This window comes from Lycium barbarum, chromosome 11, assembly GCF_019175385.1.
Source record: "Lycium barbarum isolate Lr01 chromosome 11, ASM1917538v2, whole genome shotgun sequence".
NCBI classification, from domain to species: Eukaryota; Viridiplantae; Streptophyta; class Magnoliopsida; order Solanales; family Solanaceae; genus Lycium; species Lycium barbarum.
This window is the reverse complement of record NC_083347.1, coordinates 102,143,706-102,156,127: the sequence shown is the minus strand read 5'-3', so window position 1 is coordinate 102,156,127 and position 12,422 is coordinate 102,143,706.

Below are 12,422 nucleotides of genomic sequence, written 5' to 3'. Positions count from 1 at the left end.
TGATTGTACAGGCCCAGAGTATAACACCTCATGCATATTCACAATATACTGAAATTTTACGACATATACCTTCGTCACGCAGGAATAACTCTGGTTGAACAACATTAGACCATTTTTGACTCACATATCTCTTCATGATGTTGTACCCAGGAAATATTTTAGTAAAATATGCAATCATAACATAGTTTCACTTCCTCAGTTTCTTTCTCAACCTCATTTCATCTTATTGTACTATAGTTTGTCCATTTACCATTTTTTGTTATCCTATTCTTTATGAATAGATTAGTCCACGGAGCTACATGAATGACATTCCATGTTAGTCGTTTCAATTGCTGCTACTATTTCATTAGGCATCATCAATGATTAAGCTCCTACACAATTAATTATTGTTTCAGTTGTCACTGTTCTATTAGTCACAATCGAAGAATAAGCTACCTGGACTTATCATAATACTCATTCGAAGGCGGTACACTCAAATTTAATTTCTTTGAAACCCAATCTGCCTAAATGAGGACCCAATTCTCTTGTGCTGATCTCCTATTTTTGCTCCTCTATTTGTACCCGAGGACCAACATATATAGCTCATAAAAATAAATATGGGTACTTTCTTGTTTGGTGATTCACTTCGACATATGTTTACCCATGAGCGCCAAGAGCCAGCTTTTTTTTTTTTTTTTTTGTCTTTCTTTCATTGTTGTCCTAAGTTTAAGAGCTTTTGGCTACTAATTTGAATTTTTTTGATACGTACTTAGAAAATAATTTGGGTTGCTAAATATGCCATAATAATAATAGTATAATAATATAATAATATAAATAATCTTTAGTTTGTAGTTGTGTGAATCCTTTGTTGGAATTGCAAAAGCCTTTGCCATTGAATTTCATTTGGAGTTGCTCATTTGTGGAATCAATCGAGTCTCTCTTACTTGAATTCAAATAGTATATGTTTGTTGGTAGGAATCGATTGGGAATGTTTGGTATAGAGTAGTGTTTAAAAGACAGTTTTGGAACTCGCCTCAGGGCTCGCCCCGGGGCTGGGCACTGTCAAAACGCCTTGGAGCTCACATGTGGGGCTTAGTTCTGTGAAGCTTATGCCCTAAGCGCCCAATTATATGTCCTAAACACGCCTAAAGCCCAATGCTCGGGGCTGACCTAACAGTTTTTACACAAATTATGTATCAAATTTCTTAAGTAACACTGTGACCCTCATTATACTTTAATAAATGAATGATACTTAATAATTTTTTTCATCTATGAAAATAAAAAGATTGAGAGCAACTAAAATATCAAGCCATAATATTGCATATTTAGTATTTGAGAACACTGTGAGGGTATATCACTTAACATTTCTTTTAAGAATACATAGTCGAATTTTACATATTTACTTGTCATTGATCTTCATGTTTTGTCATATGCCTCAGAACTATCATATGCCTCAAAGCTATCATATTTTATTATTTTACAATTTGAAAGTAATTTTGTTTTTATTCATGAAGGAGTATTGTTTTAATTACAATACTGATAAAGTTTATTAGTTATTTTCTTTAATTTAGGGAGGTAAATTGCTTCGTAGAATAGTAATATATTTTAAGAACTTGTGATTTTTTTATTGTTTGAAAGTTAAAATGTTAGAGTTAATTTGCTTCTCATAATAGCTTTTATATCATTGCATTATTTATACTTGTCAAATCCTCTTAGAAATTTTGTTTTCTATGAGTTTCTTGAATCATGTTTTAATTTTTTTAAACTAATAATGTATTTTCTTATAGTTTTTGTGTTATTATACTATTTTTCTACATTATGAATTAAAAATTAAAAGATCCATGGGGCTTACGCCCCGTGCCTTGTGGCTTACGCCTCTCCCTGTATTAAGTAAAATGCCTCGCCTCACGCTCATGCCTTTTAAAACACTGGTATAGAGTCTAAATTTTCTCATAATTCCTTTACTAATTGGGTCTTACGTCTATCCTTCTTTTCTCATTTCAATTTCTTGCTATTTGGTTTGATTCGTAGAGTTTCACCCTAGGAATAGTATCATTTAGAACTTTTACGGTGGAATGGGTAATTATACGGACCGTATATGGAATCTGCGGTCCGTATAATTGCAAGGTATATCCAACAATGGGGTGGACAACTGTTGCCCAATTACGGTGCAATATACGGGGTGTAAAATTTTTATATGGTCTGTATTCCTTGGATCGTATAATTGCTTCAGTGAATCACAATTGTACCTTATTGTCTCGAAATTTGGGCTAGATTTCTTGGATTTGCTGACTTTTTCGGGTCCACACAATCTGATATTTGCTCTTTTTGGGGCCAACAAACACTTTTCCACTTGTACTTGAGAAATTTTTTGATCAAACCTTCCTTTTTGGTTTTTCTTCCATATGAAGATATGAATGAACTCAAGAACAATTTCAAAATTCAATGTAGGACCAAATCAACTCCAATTCCTTCCAAATTTTAAATCTAGAACCAAGCCCACTAGGAATTGAAACCAATTAAACCCTAATTCTTGAAGACCCTCCTGCTTCTTCTTCAAGCTTGAAGGTCCTTCAATGATGATTGACCCAAAACTTCTCCAAACCTTTTGAAATTTTGGATCTAAGTAGATTCAACCTCAAGGAACTCAAATCTTAGCTCAAATCCACAAATACAACACAACACCATATTTTTGGATTTTCAAAATAAGAAGAATCAAGGATTTACAATTGTAGGAACAATCCTTTATTCTAAGCTCTGATACCAAATTATACGATTTCTAGAGTAAAACACTAAGAATCAAACCAAATAATTGAGATGAGAAAAGAAGAATAGAAGTAAGACCCAATTTGTAAGGGAATTATGGACAAATTTGGACTCTATACCAAACCCTCTTAACTAGTTACAAACTATCACTCAAAGGGTTTTCATCAATATTCAAGCTAAGGAATGACATGGGACTAAGACACCTATTAATAGTCTTTGCTATTACAACTAAGCCCAAAGTGGCCTTTTGTGAGAAATAGACCAAATTAGGTAAATAACCTCAATTGGGTCTCTTAGCCTTCATTTGTCTTCTAGCCACTTTTTATGGCCTCCACTCTCATGCTTCCATCTTCAGCATCCTCCCAAGCAACCCCTCACACGTTGTACACTCTTGTAACTTGCTCCTCAAGCACCTCCAATGCTCCTCTTTGCATAAACATCGTTTGTAAAACTTGGAGATCCTTTGCTTGGCTACAGGTGAAGGGTATTGATAGAAGGGTGCCCTTTGATATCATATCAACGCTTCTTAAGATTGAACATCCCCAGATGTTTACTGACTTAAGACCTATAAGCATGTACGATGTTACTAGCAAAATCATCTCTAAAGTGTTGAATAGTAAACTAGCTATTCTTCTACCAAAGCTTATCTCTCCTAATCAGAGTGGATTTGTAAAGGGTAGAATGATCTCTGAGAACATTCTTCTAGAACAAGAGATTATCAAAGATATAAGAAAACCTAATAAAGGTGAAAACTTGGTAATCAAACTTGACATGGCCAAGGCATATGACAAGGTTTCATGGATATATGTTTGTTGTGTTCTAAGGAAATTTGGTTTGCTAAAAGTTGGGTCAACCCCATCCATAGGGTGATCTCTAACAATTGGTGTTCTGTGGTTGTCAATGGTGGTAGACATGGTTTTTTCAAGGCAAAGAACAGTCTGAGACAAGGTGACCCCTTATCATCTTCTCTATTCGTCCTCAGTGCTAAACTTTTTTTCCTCGTGCTCAACAATCTTCATACTATCCATGGGTTCAGAAGCTTCCACATACACAAAAAGGAGCCCAAGATCAACCACTTAAGTTTTGCAGATGATGTCATGCCTTTCACTAGTGGTACAAGGAAATCAATCAAGCAAGTGATGAAAGTTCTAAGATCTTATGAAGATGTATATAGACAACAAATTAACAAACACAAGAGCTCCATCATCTTACACTCCAAAGCAAGCAGTAGAAGAACAAACAAGGAAAAGCTTATAACAGGAATGAAAGAGGAGAAATATCTACAACCTATCTAGGCCGCCCTCTATATTCAGGAAGGAAGAAAATTGACCCTTTCTCTGGAATGATTCAAAAGATACTCAACAAAACCATAGTGTGGAATACTAAATTTCTATCAGATGGAGGCAAAAGTGTCTTTATGAAACATGTATTGCAGGCAATGCCTTCTCACCTGCTTACGGTTATACAGCCTCCAAAAATTGTCTATGGGATCATTGAAAATAGATTCAATAGGTTCTTTTGGAGTGGCTCTGATGGAAATAAGAGACATCATTAGGCCTCCTGGGACAATTTATCTTATCCATTCATAGAGAGAGGAACAAATTTTAGAAAATAGAAGACATTGGCAAAGCTTTCTCAGCCAAATAGTGGTGGAGATTCAGGACATGCAAATCACTTTGGTCCCAATTTTTTCAAGCCAAACACAGTAAAAAAATCTTACCCTGTCATCAAGAAATGGATCAAAGGCAATTTCTCTAACTGAAAAAGTTGTGCTCAATCAAACAAACTATGGAGGAGCACATGTTGTGGAAAATAGAAAGAGGTCATATCTCTTTCTGGTATGACCAATGGACTGACTTAGGGCCCCTCTATAAATTTCTACCTGATATGCCTAATCCCAACAAAAGACTCATAAAAATGACTATCAAAATGGAGTATGGGATTGGGAGGCATGTGGTTATGTCCCTGACATTATCAAGGATCACATGTCCAGCTCTACAATAAAGTTGATACTCCCATTTGGAAACTGTAGAACCCAGGCTCATTTTCTGTCAAATATGCTTGGTCACTGCTTAGGATTACTAGATAGGTAAGGCCTATTTTGAGCAAGTTACGGGACAAAGAGGCCCCCTTTAAAATCTCTTTCATGACATAAAGAGTACTTTTGAGAGTTCCCACTGATGATATCATTTTAAGATTTGGGATCACTCATGATTCTCCCATATGTTGTTGCTGCTACAAAATGCTTCAAGATGAGAGTATTGATCATGTTTTCTTGAATGGCACTTTGGCCAGGACAGTCTGGCATCATTTGTGCTCTAATTTTGGAGTTAAATATGCAGAATCCTCTCTCACACAGTCAAACTGGTGGAATCACCAACCTCTCGGTATCATCAATTCTTTCATGTCACGACCCTAATTGGTGGGTCGTGCGAGCACCTACCATATTACTAACTAGTAGGCGAACCCTGACCAACTACCCAAATACTCATTCATTTTACAATAAACAATTTCTTAAAAACCATAAGATTAAAGTAAAAGCTGACAACAGACTCTGTTTTAAATACCATAAAACTGAAAAGAATTTCTCGAGTTCTAGTTTAGACAGGTACAAGAGCTCCTACTACACAAGGAAAAACAAAATAAATGTCCCAGCCTCTGCCTGGAGTGAGATAAGTGAGGTTGTAGGAGAATGCCTAGTAATCCATACGAAGAAACTTCAACTTAAACCTGGAACATGCCTGCAACCTAAAAGGGATGTAATAAGAGTAGTATCAGTACACCATACGTACTGGTAAGCATCATAGGTCGACTAAGATTAGTTCACGTAACACAATATAAAGTCAATAAGATAAGCAGATAAGTCAAAGGCTCTCGGGATTCTCAATATAGATTCCTTCACTGTCACTTTCTTACCTCTTTACTCCAGTTATTCACTTCTTTTATTCCCGAGAATTACATGCTTTCTAATTAATCATAACAGTTCCCTTCCTTCCATCTAATTAACTAAATCTCGTCTCTACGTTCACCCTAACCTCTAGTTTCTACCTTTTAATTAGTAGAGTTTGTCTACTCAATTCACTTACTACAGTGTGATGCACCCAGGGCATAACTTACCATCTGAAATCCGCTACTACGCTTACCTTCATAATAGCTACCACCCCACACAATCTCAACGAAGTCATAGAAGATGCACAAGCAATATAACCGACTAGCAGTACACACATGCATAACATAGAAATATGAGATGTAATGCGATGCAAGGGCCCAACCTTGTTGTACATAAATGCTAAATGATGTCATTGCTCAGTAGTCATGACCTGCAGGGGACTCATGGTGTCCATGTACCACTCATTCCGGATACTCATTAGAATCGAGCCATAAATCCTCCGCTCCGGAAAGAACCTCGGACGCGGAACCACATCATATAGATTTCTCATATTCAACCCAAACGGCCATATGACCAGCTAACACAACTGCCCTTTACTCAGACTTTCCTGATTCCATGTATTTCCTCATAAACACATGCAATGTAATGCAATGATGCAAATAAATCAAACAAAGTCATGAATCATGCCATTGATGGGCGTAGTACTAATCACGATTCCCTTCAGTCCCCTCAATACAAACCTCTTGTTAACAAGAATAACAATCATGCGAATATTTCAATATACTTGGAGATAAAGTCGGAAATAAAATACTCCTAGGGTTGCATAATCTAAACAACGAAATACCCCTTCCAGCCATGATGCATAATCCATTCCTATTTCGTAACACATACCCTTCAACGATGATAGCACTCACCACTCAATAAATATTCATAGTTACCCTAGCTAATATTACACATAGTTTTAGTTAAGTGTTCGAATATTTCCATCCAAACTCTGTGCCCGAAGACCTAATCATGCAATCTCCCATCAACTCTAAAAGTATATACGATTCACTAATCAAATTCTAACTCAAGTAAACCATAACCTACCTTATTGACGAACAGCCAATTGAATTCCCATGAATTGCTCGCTTTCCTAACCTTCATCCGAATCTATGAGAGATGATAGTCGGGGGGAACGGTGTGGAGGAAGTAGAAAGAGTCTCTTTTCTAGATGTCAAGGATTTTTCCTTCTTGTGGAAACCTAATAGCAGCCTTGGAGAGTATTTTATTAAAAAGAAGGGTGAAAATAAACTAAGTGACCAAAACGCGGCCACTGCCCCACTTTGACCGCTGCGGCGGTGGGTGTCCCGCTATAGCGGGACTGCTGTGGTGGTCCCTTGACCGCTACAGCGGACCACTTCCTTCCCTGGGCCCGCGACTTCTAACTCTATTCGAAACTGATTTTTCTCACTATTAATCCTTAAATCACCCCATAGGGCTTATTATTTATGATCATAGACCTAGATTGGGCAGGGGTTCGCGAAGTATTTAATAACGACCGGATGAGTCGTTACATTTCATTATTAAAGTTTTACCCTTTCTAATTAGTTGGGAACTCTGGAAAAACAGATGTAGTGGTAGGTTTGGGGAAAAAAATCTACATCTCAAAAGTGGTCTACCAAATAGCAATATTGTCTCATGATAGTGAAGCTGAAATTTGCAAATTTCAAGCATGACATCACTTCGGATGACCTAATATCATTGACTAACAGGAAAATTCAAAATAAAAGTTTCAACCTGGTCCTTTGGAACCCTCCTAAGCTTAACTCCTACAAACTAAACAATGATGGGAGCTTTAAGGATGGAAAATGTGGAGGGGGAGGTGTTATAAGAGATTGGGAAGGAAATTGCATCATGGCTTACTCCTCTCTGGCTGAAGGAAGTTCCAGCGTTTTAGTAGAACCCAAACCACTTCTTTATAGAGTGAATTGGTGCAATCAACATGGGCTAAGACTACTTGAAATAGAAATAGATTCAATTGTCCTCCGATCTTGTATCAGAGAAGTCTTTAAAATTCCGTGGCAGCTTACACCCATCATCAAAGACATTCAAAATGCTCTCCAAGTTTCAGAACGGGTCATTTATCGCTACTTTAGTGAGGTCAATCAAGTTGAAGATAAGCTTGCTCACTAAGCTATCTTGTGGACAGTGATAAAGTTTACACCTCTATCGACAACCTTCCAAGGCAAGTTAGAAGACTACTACAAATGGATAAAAGGAAAATCCCAAAATTTCAAGTTATGAAGAATAAACCTCATGAACTTGTTTATGATGATATATGCTGAATTGTATATGTTTTGAAGTTAATTTTTGCTAGGAATCTGCTTAAAGAGATAATCTATCTCTTAGAAGTTTTAAGAGGTAAACTGTATAACAATGCCAATAGGGCCAACAGTTTATCTTTGGCTTTAAAATGTAAAGAATGGGCATGTCCATCTCCTTAGTCTCTTCGCGATGCATGGATCATTTTTTTTTTTCAAAGGAGCTGAGAGATAATAAAAACAGATGTACATGAATCCTGTGCGACATTATAGATTTATATTCTTTTTTATTTTATTTTTAGGATTAGTGCTATTATAATCTAACATTTTTTTGTATGGTACTTGTAGCTATTATTGCTTCATTATTGACCAGTTCTTCAAACAGTGTTCTTGATTATGATTGCGATAAATAAAAAGTAACAAAGCAAATTGAATTAGAGACCATATCATTAATTATGATTCTTTTATTACGTCCTCATATTTTCATTCAACACAAGTATAAGGTCTAATATAAACAAAACACTTGATAATCATAAATGAAGCTAATAATCATCAACAAAAAGAGGGAGGAACAACTATTGGAAAAAGTCGTGCTTGTAGGAACAGTAACACTGAAAAGAGAACCTAACATATACTTGTTGATTTTTGTGTTACTGGAGGAGTATATATATATAAAAAGTTAGAAGTTTGAACTTTATTCCAATTCAAATTTGAAAAACATACCAATTGATAAGCTATAGGAATATAGAGCCCGTTTGGATTGGCTTACAGCTTAAAGCTGTTTGCAGCTTATAAGCTGAAAAAAATAAGTTGGGGTAGTCCAACTTATTTTTTTTGGCTTATAAGCTGCTTTAGATAAACTAAGTCAAATGGGTCCAATTATTTTTTTGAGCTTATTTTAAGCATAAAATGACTTTAAGCTGGCCAGCCAAACACTCAAAAAAGCTGAAAACAACTTATAAGCCAACTTATAAGCCAATCCAAACGGGCTCATAATCTATTTTCTAAGAAAAACAATGTTCTACTGAATAATTATTGAAAAGATACGATATAATGCATAGATTCTCACATGACTCAATATGAGTATTATTAAATTTAATCAGTTATGCCATGACTATTTTTTCTTACGTGGAAAATTCAACATTGTGCTATGTTATGCTTAACAACACAAACATGATGGTGGCAATTCCAAGTGATATGAATTCATTTTGCTTTCTCTTTCACCTGAGGCTCATCCTTTCCTTGATTTTTCTCTGCTTGTGCTTTGGCTCCTCCTTCTATGTTTTTAATCCTTCCCACGACATAGCTGAAATTTTCCCTTCCTTTCGCCCTTCGCTTGTCTAATGCTGCCTACACATGAATTCATTTTGCCATTCAACAAATGAATAAAGGTGAAGCAATTCATCAGATAGAATTAGAATAGATGACAATAAGAAGCAAAAAAATCAAACCTCAATATCTAATTGGCAACTTCTCTTCTTAGTTAGAGGGCAAAGCATTTTGGTAAAGTATAACATAAGAATTACAAAATAATTGTTCGACAGAACTTGTGTGTCTCAATTCTTCAAACAGAAAATGAATTGGCTAAATTTTGAATGTCCAGAAAAAGTGAAGATTTCTCAAAAAGCTGGAGCTGAAAAGACATAGATGCTCTTTACTACTCCATTTATTTCACAAAACCAATATTTAATACTTTCTATAAACAAATTACTCATCCTCCCTGCAATAATTCTTTGGCTACTAATTTTAATGGTTACACAACTAATGTATCATTGTCTAATGAGTATAAAAAAGACGAAGAAAGAACCATTATTACTTAAAGAGTAATAGAGAATAAATGTAGCAATGTAAGTAAACCCATACTTTAAAAGTGTCATTGTCAAAGTATTGTTGCATTTCTGAAAAAGATTACTATGATATTATTTGTAGCCTCTTCCATTTCCAAATAGTGGCTATTGCATCCACTGTATATATAGCTCAAAAAGAGTTTAAACTTCGGTGATCAACATTGGAGAATACGAAGAATAGCGGAACCTATCCATTCTATATTATTTTACAGCACAACTAAATATCAAATTATCTGAATCATTGGTAAAGTCTGAGATAAAAGAAAAAGAACAAAACTTCACTTCCCAATTATTAAATTGCCTTAGTTATATGCAATGAGGCTAGAAAAATTCATATGCTTTCGTAGAATTTTAGCTTTGTGTAACCAAAAAACATCAAATCCATAATTGAACAACAACCACAAATGGAATTACATCCCTTTGGCCCTTTAAATAATCAGCAACGATCTACATAAAAATGGCAACTTGAGATAATTAACAGTAGAGAACATCGAAAATAAAGCAGAAAAGCAAAAGAAAACACAACAGTGTCATCTATCACAAATTTGAGATGCATGATATTGTTAATTAGGAGAAACTCCGAATTTTCCTAGAAAATGGCTTAGGACACAAATATCTGCAAATTCAAACAACAACAATCAATGCCTATATCCTAAAGGAATTTTATGGAAAACAACATTAATAAAAATATGTGGGAATTTTCAATTTTGGATAATGAATAACCAAACCAGAAGCACAAAAGTCTCAAAATGTACTTGTCCTGAAGATCGAGCGTATAAATTTTTCACAGATCAGATTCATATTTTCTATTAATGCCCGTCTTATTTGATGAAGTACTTCAATTGCACACTATCCAACACCCCCAAACTCAACATAAAGCGCAAAAAAAAAAAGGAACAACAAAGAACAAAATAAAAAAACAAAGAAGAAGAAGAGAAGAATTACTTAAATGATGGGGTTGAAAGTGTAGTTACTGATATTAGACCATGCAAATACAAATATTCAAGAACCATCGATTTAAGAACTGATAAATGATACTTTGCATACGAAAGTAAACATCTTCAAGTAGCATTTTCCAGTACTCTATCCATTTCAATTTATGCGCCTTTTTATTTCATTTTGGGTTAATTCAAAGTCTTTAACTATACTATTTTATACACATTCAAAAATTTCAAATATCCTAATCCGTTTAACTAATCAATCATAAATTTTGGTGTGGATTTTCTAACTTTTCTGCTTTAATTATATTTTCTTCAACTATCACTTATATAATACACCAATTGAAATTAGCATCTTTAAACTCAATATCCAGTCAAACATCATATAATGTAGAAAAGAGAAAAAGTAATGTTAGACAACTAAACTCGATATGGTAGTTGATACAAACAACTAACAACGTTTCCATATCATAAGACCCTGTACAAGCAAAAATCACAAATGAGTATTGTATATTTACCTCATTGGCACCAACTGTGAGCAGCATCACAATAGTCTTGTGCAGTCCTCCGCATCATGGGCAACACGTCGTCGGCAAGTGAAGTTGTTGAAGAGTGCCCTTAGTTCCTTCGACTCAACATAAATATTTAAAACACACAGACACACACACACAAAAAAAAAAACAGAGACTTCGGCATGAATTGTTGATATAAAATAAAGTGGGAGGAATCGTGATAAACGATAAATAGACCACCTACAATCCTGCCAGAAATTATTCCTTCATTTGATACTACAGAAAAAAGAAAGAAAAAAAACATAAACAACAAAATTTCTTGAAAAAAAAATGAAACGTCAAACATACCATCTAATAATTGATGGAGGAGCCTCCCTTATGTATAAATTAGGAATGAAAAATGTCAAAGTCCTCGGCTAGATGGTTACGAACTGAATCTCCTTATCCATCTTAAAAAAAGAATTCCATTTTGGACAACTATATCCACTATTATACGAATATTTAAGGACATAAAAGTCGATCAACATTTAGATAATATTTTTGTCGTTCAACATTTAGCAAAATTATTCGTGTTTTTAATATATGTAGATAGATAGATGATACCTGCGCAAAGAAATTAGATAAATAATCTTTAAATTAAATTAACGATTATTACGATAGATGCTTTACATTTATATAATCTGATTGTTACACAACATTTCCTGCCTCGAGTGCCTTTGAGGCAAAAGTAGGAGGAACTGTTAAGCCCTCAACAGGAGTTGGCCCTCACTTTAAAGGGTGTGTTCAACTTTTCAGTAAAATATTTTGAAGAAAAAAAAATGAGCTTTTTTTTTTTTGGAGAACTTTCAGCAAAAAAATTAAAAAAGAAAAGAGTTCTGCAAAAAAAAAAGAGTGTTTCGATATTTGCATTTTTAAAAGATTTATGTGCCTTTTGTGAGTTAAAAAAGATTTTTTAAGAACATGTGTAACGAAACTTTTTACAACACGTTTAACAAGAACTGCTTAGTAGGATTTTAGAAAATGCTTCACAAACAAGTGTCAAAAGAACCTTATTATGTAACATGAAATATTTTTTTAAAAATTCTCAAGAAAATTTATAATTGTTCAAGAACTAAAATTTGCAACAGAAGTAATCCAAAAACTTATTATCTCTCAATACTCTTCTTCCCGTGAACATAACAATACTC